Here is a 17,341-nt window from a genome sequence, read left to right as displayed (position 1 = left end):
CCAGTGGGAAGAGAGGGGCGGGACAGAATGATGCAGCACTGACTACCATTGACAGCAAAATCAAATTAGCGAATAAGCCCTATTTATGTTTTTTTGTGTGTGTGTGTGTGTGTGTGTGTGTATGTGTGTGTGTGTGTGTGTGTGTGTGTGTGCAGGACAGCCGAAAGATTCTAGAGTGAGAATTTTTTTAACAGTCTCCATTTGTTTTCTGCTCTAGGATATAAACAAAAAACAAAAAAAAGCAGGGAGAAACCTTTTAGAGTAACATTTATTTGAACCCGACTCTTCGAGAACTGTCTGGTAAGGCTGATTTTTCTTTTTCTTTTCAAATTTTAATTGCCTTTCCATCGTCAAGATATTTTGAATCATATAAGCTTTGTGCATCTCATAGAAGCGTGAATGGTCCTCCCTGCTGTGATATTTCCGAGCATCAGAAGACAGAGGGGTGGTGGCGGGGGGATAAGGTGCCATTGCCATTTATCTGACCTTTCCTTCTCACTCATAATAGGTGATAACTGCGTTTGTGTCATTACTGATGATGCTTCTCTCAGCATTGACTTTGTCTGTGGGGTGAAAAACAAGGAGCAGACTTGCGATTCCTGTGAACAGACAAGGCAGTTGACGCTGTCTCGTCCCAGTTTCACCCAGCGTTTGTTTAATTCTTGACAAGCTTTTTTTCTTCGCTTTCCATTAAGCAGTTGGCAACAGTGATCCGATATTAAGTCACTTTGTTCTCTGCATTTGTATGTGTGTGCGTTGTGGTTTTCAGTCACTTTGTTCTGTGTGTGTGTGTATATATATAATATGTGTGCTTTTTTTTCCTCATATGAGACTAGATAACAGAAGCTGGCAATAGAGAGACTGGCAAAGAAAAAGTGATTTTGTGACTTTGTAAACCAGTCTGGTGCCATTTGCTATGTGTCAGCAACTTTGAAAATTGTCTCCCTAAAATGGAAAGAGTATGCCGTCGTATTTATGGGCATCTTGTTTCAGTTTTTCTGTGCTATGATTTTTTTTTTTAATTGCTTGTACTTTCTTTTTTAAAAGCTTCGAGGCGTTTAGTGCGTCAATGTATTGCGGCTGTCCAGTCGTAAAAGGCCGGTTGTTAACGACGGGTTTGAGAATTGCTTTGTTCAGTCACTCTCGAGTTTCCAATGCCTTAATAGTCTAAGTCCAGGGAGAGTCGGCACGTCGTGTAATGTAGCACTCAGATTAGTCTCGGTTACCCCAGTCTGGCTGCGTCCGTAACCACGGCTCAACCTTGGTCTGTTGCCCGTTCAAGAAAAGCAATTTCTGAAATGATGCAAGAAAGAAAGAAAACAGCGAAAAGACGAGATAGCTTTCTGTCCCTGCTCGAAACAATCCCCCCCCCCTTTTACATTTTTTATTAAAAGCTCTGGGGAGAAATGTTGTCGATTTCAAAATGATACCACAAAACTAAACAAAAAAAAAGCTGCCCTATTTTCATAAATTATTCACAGAAAAATCCTAACTATAATGTATTTGGCATGAGGCAGACATCCTGCTGTGAGCGCATATAATATAATGTGCTTTTATTTTAATAAACCATGCTCTGTAAGTAAGGGGGATGCCTTTAAATATATCGACAGCAGAGGCACTTGCTTAACTCCTAAGAACAACTGAATAAACAGGGACAGTGTAAGGTCAGCACAAGCTATGTGGTGTCTTAGCACTTTTGACAGGGGCTAAATATTTTACATTGCTCCAGATCTGTGGGTGTTTATTTGTATTTCAGTGCGCACAGAAGGTGCGTTGAGAGTGTGCTGCAGTTCACTGGTGTTTCACTCGGTCATTGACTGTATTTTCTAAAGCACATCTCGTCCAATTCACAGTATTCAGCTATCTGTGTAACTACTGTTGAGGAGGTATTGGAATATTTACTTTAGAAGATGGGCAGAGAGAGTGGCATCAGTGTGGCAGGTTTACCGGGCAAAGCACGGTACATTCATCCTCTACTGTAGTAAATAACTGTAGCATATTCACAGCCCTTGCGCCTGTGTTTTGTTGGGTGTCTGCACCCAACTTTTAACTCATTTGTTGCACCAAAATAAATTGTGGACTTGCTTTGAAATTTCTCGCGCAGATTTAATTAGCTTTGTGTGTGAAAGAAGTGGGCTAGGTGAAGGAGTATCGTGCTTTGTCAGTTGTTTAAAAAAAAATCACGAAGCATTACGTCCCCCAAGATGATCCAGATATAGGTCGTTCTATTTGAATCCATGTTCCCGGGGACTGGAAGTGTATTGCAATATGGGATTGCTTTATCACAGGATGCCTGATCCGGTGTTTTTTCTTGTCTCAGTACATTAATGTAAGCATGAAAAACACACGCACGTTCTCTCAGAATACAAATCATAAAGAGGTGATATTGTGGCTGATGGCGAGCCCCCTCTGCAGTATTGCATCCAATGTTGGTCACTGTACCTGCGAAAGAATATTATTTCCCTTGAGAGAGTGCAGTATTGAGCCACGGAGATGATGCCCAATCTTGGAAATGTAAATTATGAGGGAATGTTAAGGAAGTTGGGCTTGTGCTTGTTGGAAAAGAGGAGACTTTGAAGTAACCTAATACACTTATTTCAAAAGAATGATTGATGAAGTTCTCCCTGACAAATTGTTCAGATTGATGGAAAAACTCGGGGGTGTAATGTAAGATTCAGAACTTAGGAGTCATTAGGGGGATTCAGGCAGATGTATTTCACACACAGGGTAATGGAAATATAGACTGAGTTAGCAGTGAGGTTATTGCAGAAAATAGCACACATTTAGGTTTAGGAGACGACGGGGGAGTGAAAGTTCCCTGTCAACAATGCCTCCCGAAACGTTAGTGTGAGGGCTCAAGCGGATGGTCAGTAAAATTATCAGCGGCAGGAATGTCAAGCCCCTACGGGTGTTCTTGGAGGTAGAGGAGGTTGGAGGGTGTGGCGAGAAGATCAGACGGCGCGCTGGGTTCCTGGAAAAAGGGGGTCCAGGATTGTGGGCTCGATGCCTTTGCCAATGATTACAGTTTCCTGTGTTTCTTCTGTGTGTGTGTGGCGCACTGACACGAACGAACTTCGGCTGCAATAAAGACTTGGTCATACTTTGCTGCTCCTTTATCAGAGTTCAGAGTTCAAAGGTCATGCTTTCCGACCGGCCTAACTGCACCTGCTCTCCCTCATGTTTGGATTTAAAGCTGTCTCGCCCCAATCGAGAATTTCTCATTCGCAAGATCCAGCTGTAATCAGTATTTCAGGGTTCCATTTTCCTCAGAGATTAACTGGCCAAAGGCTGTAAATAATAACGGCCCCAAATCAAGACTTGCAGGAGGTTGGGATTTTGCTGCCGAGCTTTCTGTGCAATATAAAGGGCTAGCGCGAACCAAATGACAGCGCGCCTGTGATCCTGCTCTTTACACACTTCTCAAGCAGCTAAGCAGCCTCGGAACTGATGACAGGTTCCCTAATCTAAGCTGAGCAGCGTGCAACACATGCGAGGAGCAGCTCCGAGAGATGGCAGAGAACGAGCTGTTGCCCACCAAGCCTCAGCCCTCGCGAACAGGAAGTCCCGCTCAAAAAACAGATCCCTTCCTCCCAATTTAAAGGGGGTGCTGCGTGTGTGCCAATCTTGCCCTCTGTGCAGTCTCGTGAAACTTTGCACTGCAGTAAGAAACTTCGGATCATTTCTTTGTTGACAAAAACGCTTTGCCCGGTTCCTAAATGTAACTGCATGTCTTTTTATATAATCACAGCAGTGAGTACTTTATAAATAGGCAGTATGCGCTATAAGTCATCCTTGTCTGATAACGCTCCTGTGAAGTGCCTTGGGATGTTTTAACTATATTAAAGGCACTATATTGATAGAATTACATAGATTGTACAGCACAGAAACAGGCCATTCAGCCCAACAGGTCCGTGCCGGTGTTTATGCTCCACACCATCCTCCTCCCACCCCTCTTCATCTCACCCTATCAACATATCCTTCTATTCCTTTCTCCCTCGTGTGTTTATCTAGCTTCCCCTTAAATGCATCTATGCTATTTGCCTCAACCACTCCCTGTGGTAGCGAGTTCCACGTCCTCACCACTCTCTGGGTAAAGAAGTTTCTCCTGAATTCCGATTGGATTTATTAGGGACTATCTTCTATTTATGGTCCCTAGTTTTGGTCTCCCCCACAAGTGGAAACATCTTCTCTGTGTCTACCCTATCAAACCCCTTCGTAATCGTAAAGACCTCTGTATCAGGGTGGAGGGCAGGAGAGATGAAATGACAAAAATGGTGGTGCAGAGCCAAAGGAGATGATAACGAGAAAAGCCTAGAAACAAGAAGGAGAAAAGTTGGAAAATTTGGCAAAGCGGCGAAGGCTCCCGTGGCCCAGGAATGTGGTGGATGAAAGGCAGGTAGACCCCAGGGGTACGGACCACCCCGCCGGCCGTGTACCGATCCTGACCCCCCCCCAAGCACCAGCTCACGCCTCCTCCACTTCCAATGGCTCTGGTGCCGCTCAATTAAGATGAATAGGGTAAAAGAGACTAACGGAAATTCCATCAGAGAGAACTTCACGTTGCGACATGCCGTCATTTCATCCGGCAGCCTTGGCGCCAAGGTTATTTTATCTCTAACACCTAGATTTAGGATCAACTCTGGATTCTGACTTTAGGCCGCATACCTTTAGGCCATGGCTGAAGACCAAATGCGGGACAGTCGAACACTTGCGAATCTCTAAAAAAAAGGCATCGACGGTTCTGTAAGATAAACAGATTGTGGAAATTCACAAGAAAATAATGTCATATATAACTTCAAACAAGATGAAGCAGGTGACAAATAAAGTAGACTGTAAAGCAGACAGATTAACTATTAACATGTCCGCTGTAAAAGTCCAGATTCATTACAGTCAGCTTCAGTGATGCTGGGTGCAGGTAGGGCAATAATTAGTCACCTTTGACAACATTACGAGACCCAAATTCTGACAGTAGCGCTCAATAATGCATCAATTGCTTATAATGGATATTAATGCTGCTTTAAACAGCCCGTACAAACTATTGATTTACTGTGGAACTTGGCTTTGAAATTCACAATTTTATTTTGAATATACTTGCGCGTCTTAGCTCTAACAAGTATAGGAATACTTAGTAAGGAAATACAAGGAAATCATCAATGGATATAATGGTCAATTAGTTGTAACAGTTCAAACTATGAAAGGCAAACCAGTTTTAGGCAGCTTGTACAGTATCAGGAAGAAGGTCTGGTATATCATCAGTATGTCTTTAAATTACCATTAACGCACAGTAATAATAATATATATATGTATATATATACACACACCCACACACGCACGCGTGCATACACACACACAAATATATACACACATATTGGCCCAGTAATTCCGGGCACAACGCGTGAGTAAGGACGGGGTACTCACGCGTGTGCCCGGAGGAATTGCCGGTTTTCAGCATGCACAGCGCATGCGCTGAAAACCGGCATTTCCTGTCCTCTGACCCAAGGGGTTAAGAGGCAGAACGCGCGCGACTGCACAGGCAGCGCGTGCGCAGTGAAATTCCTTTTTTTCAGAGTTGCGCGTGTGTAAAGGCCTCCGGTCTTTACGCATAGAAAAACCACACGTAAGTACTTCGTTTTTCAGGTAAGTGGGCTTTTAGTACAATTGAGACATTTTTTTTCCACAGGTTTGTTATTTTTAAAGAATTTACAGTAAGGTAAGTTTAGTTTTAGCCCCGATTTAAAAAAAAATTTGTTTTTACAAATTTTAAAATTATTGTTTAAAATAGTTTTTCAGAGTTCTTTATTGTTCATTTAAGTAGTGCAATGTTTTTTTTAATTTTCTTTCAGGCTTAAGTAGTGTTTTGGGGCCAGGAGTTTTCATGAGTTTGACAGCTCTTTCTGTCAAACTCATGAATGAGTTTCCCCTCCCCTGATTGGCTGCAGAGTGCTCACCTGATCCCAGCCGGCACATCGCACTAACTACGCCGCTGGATCAGGTAAGCACATCACGCCGACATCTGAACCGGGCCAGTGACAGGAATTCCAAGCAGGCCCGGGCTTCAGATGTCGGCGCGCCGGGTGAGTGCAGATCGGGGGCTTGCACGCGCGGCAAGCACCCGAACCTAATTTCAGGGCCATTATGTTACCCTGGCAACTGTCTAAGGCTGAACCAGACTGTTCGCAACCTTGGTGTCATATTTGACCCCGAGATGAGCTTCTGACCTCATATCCGCGCCATCATTAACTTCCACCTCCGTAACATCTCCCGACTCCGCCCCTGCCTCAGCTGATCTGCTGCTGAATCCCTCATCCAAGCCTTTGTTACCTCCAGACTTGACTATCGTAATGCACTCCTGGCTGGATTCCCACATTTTACCTTCCGTAAACTCGGCTGCCCGTGTCCTAACTCGAACCAAGTCCTGTTCACCCATCACCCCTGTGCTCGCTGACCTACATTGGCTCCCGGTTAAGCAACGACTCGATTTTAAAATTCTCATCCTTGTTTTCAAATCCCTCCATGTCCTCGGCCCTCCCTATCTCTGTAATCTCCTCCAGCCCTACAACCCTCCGAGATATCTGCGCTCCTCCAATTCTGGCCTCTTGTACATCCCCGATTTTAATCGCTCCACCGTTGGTGGCCATGCCTTCAGTTGCCAAGGCCCTAAGCTCTGGAATTCCCTCCCCAAACCTCTCTCCCGCTCTCTCTCTCGCCTCCTCACGCCTGAAAACCTACCTCTTTGACCAAGCATCTGTCCTAATATCTCCTTATGCAGCTCGGTGTCAAATTTTACCTGATAACGCTCCTGTGAAGCGCTTTGGGACATTTTACTACGTTAAAGGCGCTATATAAATGCAAGTTGTTGTAATATACATACACACGTCTGTGTGTATGTGTGTGTGTGTGTGTGTGTGTGTGTGTGTGTGTGCAGTCACTTTATTTTTATATACAAAATGAATGTCAACCTGTACACCGAGGTCCTATGTATCAAAATTCACAACTGTTACTGTGATGCTGGCTTTTGAGTCTTTCCAGCGCTTCTTGCCTGAAACCATGAATAGGAACATAGGCCAGTCAACCCCTCGAGTCTGCTCCACCATTCAATTAGCTGATCTGTACCTCAAAACTCCATTTACCCACCTTAGCTCCTTATCCTTTGATACCCTTACATAACAAATATCTATAGATCTTGATCTATATGATGTGGCTATTTACAGTAATCTTTTATTATTCATTCCTGGGATGTGGGCGTGGCTGGCAAGGCTGGCATTTATTGCCCATCCCTAATTGCCCTCGAGAAGGTGGTGGTGAGCCGCCTTCTTGAATACAACTGAGTGACTCACTGGACCATTTCAGAGAGCAGCTAAGAGTCAACCACATTGCTGTGGGTCTGGAGTCATGTGTAGGCCAGACCGGGTAAGGACGGCAGATGTCATTATTGGGCTTTTACAACAATCCGGTAGTTTCATAATACTAGCTTTTTTTTTAAATTCCAGGTTTATTTAATTATTTTGAATTTAAATTCTCCCAGCTGCCATGCCATGGCGGGATTTGAACTCATTTTCTGGCACCTTTAGTCCAGTAACATAACCAGTGTGCTACCGTACCCCTAATATATTTGCTTTTAATACTCGTGAAAAGCTGGAGTGTTGGGACTTTTAGTTTTGAGGCCAAACTTCCAAGACCAGTCTTGTTAGACGCGTCAGTTCGGATTCCTCCAGGGGAGGACATTGTAGGTGGGGAGGGAGGAAGTTAGTAAAATCCTTACTGCACTACTTAAATATATTACCTCGGAGGTCAATCAAGGAATTATACTTAAACCTTCCCTGATATCCATAGACTATACAATCCTAGCTTCCCAACCGAAGAAGGAGATATTATTCTTATTCAAGGCCGATAGTAAGAAAGAAAATGACATAAATCAAACTGTGGGGATTAGGTTTGTGTCAGCTTGGCTCATTTGTTTGTTTTCTGGTCTCTGATTCAGACGGTTTGGGTTCAAGCCCCACTCCAGGTGTTGAGCTCACGACCTAAGCTTGGCCCTTTAGTGCAATACTCGGGGAGTGTTGCATTGTCCGACGTGCCCATCCTTTAGATGAGATGTTAAACCAACATCGTCCACTTTTGTCCTGTACTTCTGGTGGTCATTAAACTTCACATGGCGTAATTTGAAGGAGAGTAGGAAGTTCCCCAAGTGTTCTGGCCAACCGTTGTCCCTCAGTCCAAATAAAAGCAGCTTATCGAGACGTTTCATCTTATTGGGCCCTAACTTGCGGGCAGAGGCTTCCCATAGACGGATGCCTCCAAACCGCAAAAAAATCTACGCACCTACCTGGATCCATGGAGACTCGCAGTCCTGGACCTCTACGCCTAGGCATTCTTAGAGGCCCATGTATCCCGGGGGGCGCAGGCGGTTCGCAAGCGTCCCTGGGATCTCGTGGGCTGGCTCAACCAATCAGAAAGGGGGAGTCCCATTATGCTTATGGAGATTCCATTCACGTACCGAGTCCCCATGAGCTGAATAGGAATCACATTAAAAATACATTTTTACAGCACTGAAATAAAAATAATTACATGTTTAACATTATACAATTTAATTAAACATTTAAAACAAAAATTTAATTTTTTGAAAAATAAATGTAAATATTTTTTAAGTGGCCAAAAATAACACAAACTTATTTTACAGGTTTTTGAATATTAAAATGATTTTAAAAAGTGTGTTTTAATATTTATTTTCACCCTTACACTGGTAAAAGAAGGTCTTCCGCCTGCTTTTACCAGGCGTAAGAGTTTCGTGGCCATTCGCAGGACAAGAGCTGGGCAAATAGCAAATAGCCCAACACTCCGCTAGCGAATGTCCATTTCCTGCGCGTGCGGAGGATCTGTCGAGAAGATTCTTGACAGATCGCAAGTTCTGGGTTTTCGCGCATGGCACAGCCCGTGCGTATACCCGGAACTTGCGAGGCGCCGACTTCCGCGTACGCGATCGTAGGCCCCGGAAAAATCCCGGCCATTCTTATTTGCCGTGCACAAAATGGCTGCCACTTTTTCCCAACGCAACATCAGTCGCTGTACCTCAAAAGTCATTAGTTACAAGAGAAGCGCTGTGAGATGCTTCTGAGAGATGTGTTAAGGTCCCGTATCAATGCAAGTCTTTTCTTTTGTTTTTCTTTCTTAGGTGACACCAAGCTTGTAGATTGTAGCAGGAAGGGAAGATTGAGGGGAGGTAAGGAGTTTCATGGTTTGAGGTCCTGGCAAACGAATGAGTTAAATTATAGGAGATGGTTCGAATGTGCCTTGATTTCAAATAAGCGTGAAAGCAGGGAGCTACTGTGAGATGAAAAGTTAGTGGAGAGCAGTTTAGGATTTTAAAAACAAAGTATTTTTTTAAATGTTAAGTAATATTTACCAATGGTTGTATGCTTTTTTTTAAAAAAAAACAGAAAATAAACTCTTTCAAATGCTGGACGAACACTACGTTATTTGGAATGTGTATATTTAGCATCCTGCAGGTACTCAATAAGGTGTGAGTGACAACATTGGAGGTGAGCTAGTGTTAAATGAGAATTAAACACTTCAGCTCAACCTACTTTCTTGTTTTATACACTCTTCCCACTTGTAATTAGCTTTAACTCTTACTATTTTCTGATTTATCTAAAATAATCTTAATCTAATCTAAGGCATTTACCTGTTTCCTTCCTCCCAGCTTCTACCATCCACTTTGGAGCTAGCTGCATTTTACATAAAATTGGTGTTGAGTGAAAAGTGGCCCCAAAAAACATTTTTTTTTTGAAGTCAGTTGAATACCAGAAATGTAAAGATTTACATGGTCACATCATGGATGTATAAAAACCAGGAAGGGTGGTCACCGAATGAATGACCTCTTCAGCAAACTCCCGGGAGCCCGATTGTGCTTAGATTAGATCAGTTGTCTGCAGCATGGAAAGGGTTGAGTGTCTCCAGTGATAAAGAACAGTTTGTGACAACAGCTTATTCATAAGTGTGCACTGAACAGATTTCTGGGCTGAAAAAAAAAGTCTTGTAATTGCAGTCTGACACAGACTCTGGACGAGTCACCCAGATCATCAATCTGACGAGGGCCATGGACAATGTAAACTTGACCAGGTTGTTTAATTTGCACCGTGAGCACAGAATCTGGACACACAAGAACAAAACTAACATCGTAAATGAGGCTGAGGTTTAGAATTCTTCCCCTCCACACCCTCAGAGTAGTGGACATATAAGAACATAAGAACATAAGAAATAGAAGCAGGCCCTTCGAGCCTGCTCCGCCATTCAGTGAGATCATGGCTGATCTTCTGCCTCAATTCCATTCACCGGCCCTATCGCCGTATCCCTTGATGCCCTTACTAGTCAGAAATCTACCGACTTCTGTTTTGAATATACCCAATGACTGAGCCTCCACAGCCCTCTGGGGTGGGGAATGCCAAAGATTCACCACCCTCTGTGTGAAGAAATTTCTTCTCATCTCAGTCTTGAATGGCCTACCCTTTATCCTGAGGCTGTGGCACCTGGTTATAGACTCCCCAGCCAAGGGAAACATTCTCCCAGCATCCACCCTATCAAGCCCTGTAATAATTTTGTATGCTTCAATATAGAATAGGTTCCCTACAGAAGTAGTTTAAGCTGTCACTTAACTCCTTAAGAAACACAGCCGTGTAAATATTGGATCGAGAATGGGATTGACAGTTCAAAGAATATGATAGACAAAGGTGATCGAATCAAGCTAAGAAGATAACTGGAACGGTTCCTGATTGTCCACTCCAGGATCCATAAGAGGCTGGCCGCACCACATCCATTGGCCCCTTGGCCCCTTCAACTATATCTGGAAGTGCCGTTCGAAGATCAAAATAAAGATACAACAACAATGTGAGAAAGAATGGAAATGAGGAAAGGACATTCAGCCATTCCAGCGTGGCCTTTGCATACACGCAGCCCAATCAGTGCTATCACAAGCTCAACCCTTCCCGTATAATCTTCGAAGGGACAAAAAGTCAATGACAGTGTTTATTCCCATTTCTGCTGATGACTTTAATGATACAATTTTTATTCAGTGTAAAAGATTGAGTAAAGCTTACTTTTGATTAAAAACACCTTTTCCACCAAATTACTTTCCTTTCCAGTGTTATAATATATCTGCTTCACTTAAGTCAAAGGTATAGACACATATTTTATGAAGTGATTGTACAGTTTGTCGCATAGTACTTATTGAGGTATACATTGGTACACTAGGGTACTCGATATATTGTGCGCACATTGGGAACATGCACTGTTTGAGGGGTGTGGGGGAGGGGATCAGGGTGGTTTAACAATGGGCCATTAGGTTTCTCTGGGTCAGGGATATCAGCAGCCTTGTAAATATTATGGTGCGCCTATCTATTGTGCCACATTGGCAGGGGATTTGCTATGTTGTGTCTATGCATCACCCATTCTGACGAGGATATGCCCCACCGATGTTTCACCCAACGTTTGTTGTGGGGAGGGAGGTGCAAGGCCATAACGGCGGGGGGGGTGGGGGGTTGAATACACCTTCTTGCACTCAATCTGTGTGCTGCGAGAAAGCTGCGCTCCTTAGTTGGGGGAGCCCAACAGGCATAGGCTCGAATCATTGCCAAGAATATTGCGGCCGTTTATCTCGTTTTTTGTGCTGTGTCGCAGAAGACAATGGTTGAGGAATGTGTTAACTGCCATATATTCTGTCCCATTGAGGGATATTTTTGCCTGCGGTGTGAAGGAGCACACCTGAGCATTGGCAATACGTCAAAGCGCAGGGAGAGGAGGAAGTAACCAGTTTGGAACTTTACTGCCATGCCTGGGGAGTACATGCCTGCTGACTTGCAGCAACATGAATAGAGCTTTGTATCTGAGCAATCATGAAGCAAATTAGAGATGGATCAAAGAAAAGGAAGCACACTGCCCCTTGGCCCTCTACAAATCTCTTAAAAGATCTGTGCTTTGAGGAACTTATTCACTTCCTTTCTAAACTGCAGAACAGAAGCTGACTCTCTCTGTTGCATGTGCTAGGAATACTGCAATTGAAAAAGCCCAAACCTAGTGCAAGGAATTACTCTAATCTGTAGCTTGACTTCAAGTACCTCAGCACAAGTGCTTAGGGGTAGCATTAAGGACTAGTGGACTCCTTATTTTTGATGAAAGACTCTTTGAAATGGGCACTTGGAGTATTCTGAGTAAAACTAAGTACTTAGCATAAATTTCAATCATTGCCATTGCCACCAATGAAGCTGAGTATATCGAAGAGGTGTACCCCTGAATCAAGTTTCTTCTAAGTCTTCATTTAATCCATGTAAAAGTCATTTGAAAATAGCAATTCCACTGGGGAGCACATTTGCTTTACCTCATGCGCGGAAGCCCTTGCATTCCTGCTATTCTTACTAAAAATTCCTACTGGGATGGTGGCGTCGAGATCGATGCTCCAACGCAGGGTCGTTATCCATGATTTCACTTACAGTGAATTCCTGAGCTCCTCAGAGGGAGGCAGCTAATTTGGCGGAGGTGCTTCCCCGGGTAAGGTGGGAGGTCAGCTGCACTGCTCAAATGCCCCTTGCTGGGAGCTGCCCAAGAATAGCAATGGGAGATGCCTGTCCACCCTTCCCACTGCATAATGGCGTGCAATGCAGAGAGAGTTCCAGTAAGGAGAGAAAAATAAATTGCAAAATGGATGGAGGGAGGCGATTAAAAATGCACTGCATTACAGCTCCAGTGCCTATAGTAACTCAGAGTCACTCCTTGCAGGGCTACGGGGAAAGGGCGGGGGAGTGGAACTAGTGGAAGTGCTCTTGCAGAGAGCCGGCACGGGCTCGACGGGCCGAATGGCCTCTTTCTTTGCTGTAACCATTCTATGATTCTATGATTGGTGTTCTCTGGTTAAAGTTCAAGAGACCATATATGGCAAGTTTTAAAAGGAGCCCCATTCACTAAGTAACAAGTAATCCATGTCCTGCCGCTTTGTGGTTCAGTGCACTAAAAGAAAGAAAGACTTGCATTTCTATAGCGCCTTTCACGACCACCGGACATCCCGAAGCGCTTTGCAGCCAATGAAGTACTTTTGAAGTGTGGTCACTGTTGTAATGTAGGAAACGCGGCAGCCAATTTACACACAGCAAGGTCCCACAAACAGATAATCTGTTTTAGTGATGTTGATTGAGGGATAAATATTGGACAGGACACCGGGGGTAACTCCCCTGCTGTTCTTTGAAATAGTGTTGTGGGATTTTTTACATCCACCTGAGAGAGAGCAGACGGGGCCTCGGTTTAACTGGAGCATCATCAAAAGTACAAAGGCCACGAAAATGTTACGGGATGCCATCTTGATGGTTAGGCAGGGATCAAACGCGCAGGTGCCCTCCAGCACTGCCAGGGCTTGCATGGTCAGTGCGAGGGCACCTAATTTGCATGGGGCGGGCACATTCCCAGCACCCACCTGCCACATGCAGCTGGAAAGTCCTATGCCTTCCTGCCAATGGAGGGGGGCGGGGTTGCCTCATTCCCTCCCAAACCTTGGCCATGTTAACCTTCAGCCCCCGGTATAAAGAGCCTGACATGAATCAGTCATTCATGAAAGAAAGACTTATGAAATAATACTGAGTGCCCTACGGGTGGTGCTGTCCAGGGAGAGTATAAATATTCAGACACGGGCCCAGCTTGCACAGGACATTCTTAACAGGAACTAGTGAAGGACACAACTAGACCTCCATGTTGTAAAACAGTTGATTAAAGCTTTGGTTAACGCTTAGACCAAGTGCCTAGTAGTTTTCTTACATCAGAACCCAATCAAGAATTTCCTTCTTTAAATCTGAGCAGTCTTCGGAGATCCAGCCCACTTGCCTTCCTTGGACCTCCACGCTGGGGTCCACTGCAATCCATATGGAGGCCAGTCTGTCTCATCCCACTGGGTGTACCAGTACCACTCCATGTCCTGAATGAGCTGGGGAAATGAGAACATCTGGTTCCTTGTCCCAACTCCATCCGCGCCCCCCCCCCCCCGCCCCCCGCTGACAACACTTGCTTTGTTTGGAGTTTGTGGAAGTTTCCCCCTTTACAAGCCAGGCTAGAAGATCCCGGAAATGATGGTGACCTGACACAGCTGAGTTCCTGCCGTTTTCCATTGGGTTCCACCGGTCCCACGCCAGAGTTTTGGCAGAAGATTCAGGGCTGAGATATCTACATGATCCAGTTTACCTGCATTCAGCTGCGTCCTTCCTTGGTATGTCTGTCACCAAACGATATGTAAAATACCGTGCGATAAAATATATCTAAATGTAGAGTTGCTCACCATGTGATATGATGGTAGTCCTTCGTATTTGAAGATGATGACCCTGGCTGGAGAGAGACTAAGGGCTCGATTTTCCAAGCCCTGAGGAGGTGGGTTTGGAGGCGGGAGTGGTGGGAAAATTGCAAAATCGGGAGGCAGGAACCCACCCCGCCCCCAACCCGCCTCCGTGCCAATGTCCCAGGAGGCGGGTTCCCGACCTGTGCTGGGAGCCCCCTCCCCGAGGCGGGAAGGGGATTAGTGCCAATTAACTGCCTGTTAACGGGTGGTTAACAGGCAGTTTTTTGCCTAATCCCTATATTTAGCCCTGAAGTGTGGGCTGTCCGACAGCTCTGAACCACGCCAAGTTAGTGAGGCGGACAGCCGGTCTGCAGGGGTTGGAGGGGTCGAGATGTCCGTTGTGCAGGTGAGTGATGGGTGCATGTGTGCAGAGGTAAGTGTGTGAGGTAAGTGTAAAGTGTTTTAATAAGTTTTACTTACCTTTACTTTCTCCTGCAGGCTTCCTTCCTTCAGTTCTCAGGAGTCCCTCAGTTCACCGGCACAGAAAGCAGAATGGCCGCTGAACTGTCAAAAGCTGCAGCCTCTGCTTTCTGGTCTGGAGAGCTCTCTAACTGAGTCCGAGTAGAAGGACTCAAGTTAGAAGACAGATTGTCAGTGTTTGACAGCTTCACAGAGCTGTCAAACGCTGATTTTTCATCTGTCAAAAGCTCTTGACAGATGAAATGTCAATCACTGACGTCACCAGTAACCAGGTGTCCCTTAATTGGCCTGCTGAGCCCGCTGGGCGGGCTTAACAAGGTCAATCAAGGGAAAATAGCGTGGGTTGGCCACAGGTCAATGGAGGCGGGACTACAACCCAAAAAGTGGGAGTCCCGCCTCCAAAAGCTCCCCATTGACAAAATTGAGCCCTGAGTCTTGATGACTGTGCTACCAACTGTAATAGTCATCTGCCAACTATCCAGGTTATGTTCCTAGTATGTGGTTTGAAACAATGTATGGGGTTTCTCAATTGCCTCAGCAATTAGGCCACAACCCTAACTTTAGAAGGTTGCAGTCCCTTCTTCCCTATTGCAGCTGGTAATCACTCCATACTATGCTTTGGCTTCCATAACTTCAACACTGTTGAGCAAAGTGGGGTTCAAACACGAGTGGCTGTTATCAGCTGGGACAGTCCCATTGTCCTTGGCTGAGACTGTTGGACCCAGTTCTCCTGTGGTGAAGGAATCGTCATTGACTGACAAATCTGGCTGGCTAATGTCACAGTGCAAAGGGAAAATCAAAGGAAAAGCTGCCCGCCAGTGTTGCACCTGGAAAGATGTCTAAAGATTTACGTCATGGTTCACATTCACGCTTTCCAACTGAAATAGTTTGTTAATGTATATTAATATTGGTGCAGAATTGATAGTCTGGCACTAGGGAATCGCCAGCACATTATTAAATTGCTACGTCATATTATGTCCACAGAAGCATTCTAAAGACATGGAGAGCCAAACGTATTTGCCCCCATTTTGCCCACTGGAATTAGTACTTGGTTTAAAAACAAATAAGACTTCGGAAAACAAAGGGGCTTCTACTTTCTGGCTCCTTTTCTAACAGCGCTAGTCCGCTGTCTGCATGGAAATCACGTTGTGTGTTATTAGTAACAAAGACATTGACACCTATTTTCAAATACAATTCTTCACATGTGCGGTGGTAATCCTACAAAAACAATCAGGGGTAAGTAGCTTCCTATGTCAAATGTCGCTTTGCGTAGAGAGTGACACAGCAGAGACTGAAGCACGGCTTGGCAAGGCGGACGAGGTTCAGAGGCGAACCTCCAGCTTGGGAAAACAAGGGATACGGAGATCGGGTGGGAAAGTGGAGTTGAGATCGATGATCAGCCATGATCTTACTGAATGGCGGAGCAGGCTCGAGGGGCCGTGTGGCCGACTCCTTGGCAACAATTCAACAATTCGCAGCATTCTTATGCTCTACATTTTCCAGCACTTAAACATTTTCCTACGCTAACTCTAAATAATGTGGGGGGGGTGGGGGGGAAATGGAATGTTCTGCTCTGCTGGTACAGTGTCAAAAGCCTGTGTATGGTAGCCATGGTTACTTAGTTGTGACAACACACTCCAGTGCCCTGCATGTCATTGCACTGTAATCTTTTCAGCTATCCATTATTTCATTTACTTTATCATCAGGAATGTAAAATAATAATAAAACAAAAACTGGCAGCCTCAAGTACTATCACGGTACAGTGTGTAGACACAACACCAGTGTTTAGCTTGGCATATCGCTGCTACACTTGCCCAGGGGACAGCTATCATATCATAGCCAGGAAGATAATTGAATGAAGAATTGATTTTATTGCCTGTAATAAAAAGCGGTTCTTACTACTTTTACAAATTACTTGTAATTATGATTGTCTAGAGAGTGGCTTATCAATCCAGCAGGGACAAATTAAACAGGAATACACAAGACCACGTTCCTCCTGTGATTTAACTCCTTTCAGTGCATCTCTCTCGAGGTGTAGTAATATGAGATTCAAACGTATACAGGCAAACAGGGAACTTTGCTTTTGGTCATCTGGGTGCCCGCCACAGGTGGAAACTCATCATCATGCTTAGCAGTCACATAGGAGCAGAAGTAGGCCATTTAGCCCCTGTTCCGCCATTCAATGAGATCATGGCTGATCTGCGACCTAACTCCATATACCCACCTTTGCCCCATATCCCTTAATATCGTTGGTTAACAAAATCTATCAATCTCAGATTTAAAATTAACAATTGATCGAGCATCAATTGCCGTTTGCGGAAGAGAGTTCCAAACTTCTACCACCCTTTGTGTGTAGAAGTGTTTCCTAATTTCACTCCTGAAAGGTCTGGCTCTAATTTTTAGACTATGTCCCCTAGTCCTAGACCAGCAGAAATAGTTTCTTTCTATCGACCCTATCTGTTCCCCTTGAAAACTTTGATCAAATCACCCCTTAATCTTATAAATTCCAGGGAATACAACCCTAGTTTGTGTAATCTCTCCTTGTAATTTAACCCC

At 44.6% G+C, this 17,341-nt stretch overlaps 1 protein-coding gene across 1 annotated transcript in view; it reads left to right on the top strand.

Moving 5' to 3' along the window:
* The first annotated feature begins 236 nt into the window (after window positions 1-236).
* Window positions 237-17,341, top strand: part of celf2 (cugbp, Elav-like family member 2) — an 897,865-nt gene continuing 880,760 nt past the window's right edge. The window contains exon 1 of the mRNA XM_086010717.1: window positions 237-300. The gene's annotated coding sequence lies outside the window, so the exon portion shown is untranslated. The remainder of the gene's footprint in view (window positions 301-17,341) is intronic.

This window comes from Somniosus microcephalus, chromosome 17, assembly GCF_052327205.1.
Source record: "Somniosus microcephalus isolate GS21.2 chromosome 17, FLI_Smic_1.0, whole genome shotgun sequence".
NCBI lineage: Eukaryota > Metazoa > Chordata > Chondrichthyes > Squaliformes > Somniosidae > Somniosus > Somniosus microcephalus.
The sequence above is the reverse complement of the archived record's forward strand: the minus strand, read 5'-3'. Positions and strand labels throughout refer to the sequence as shown.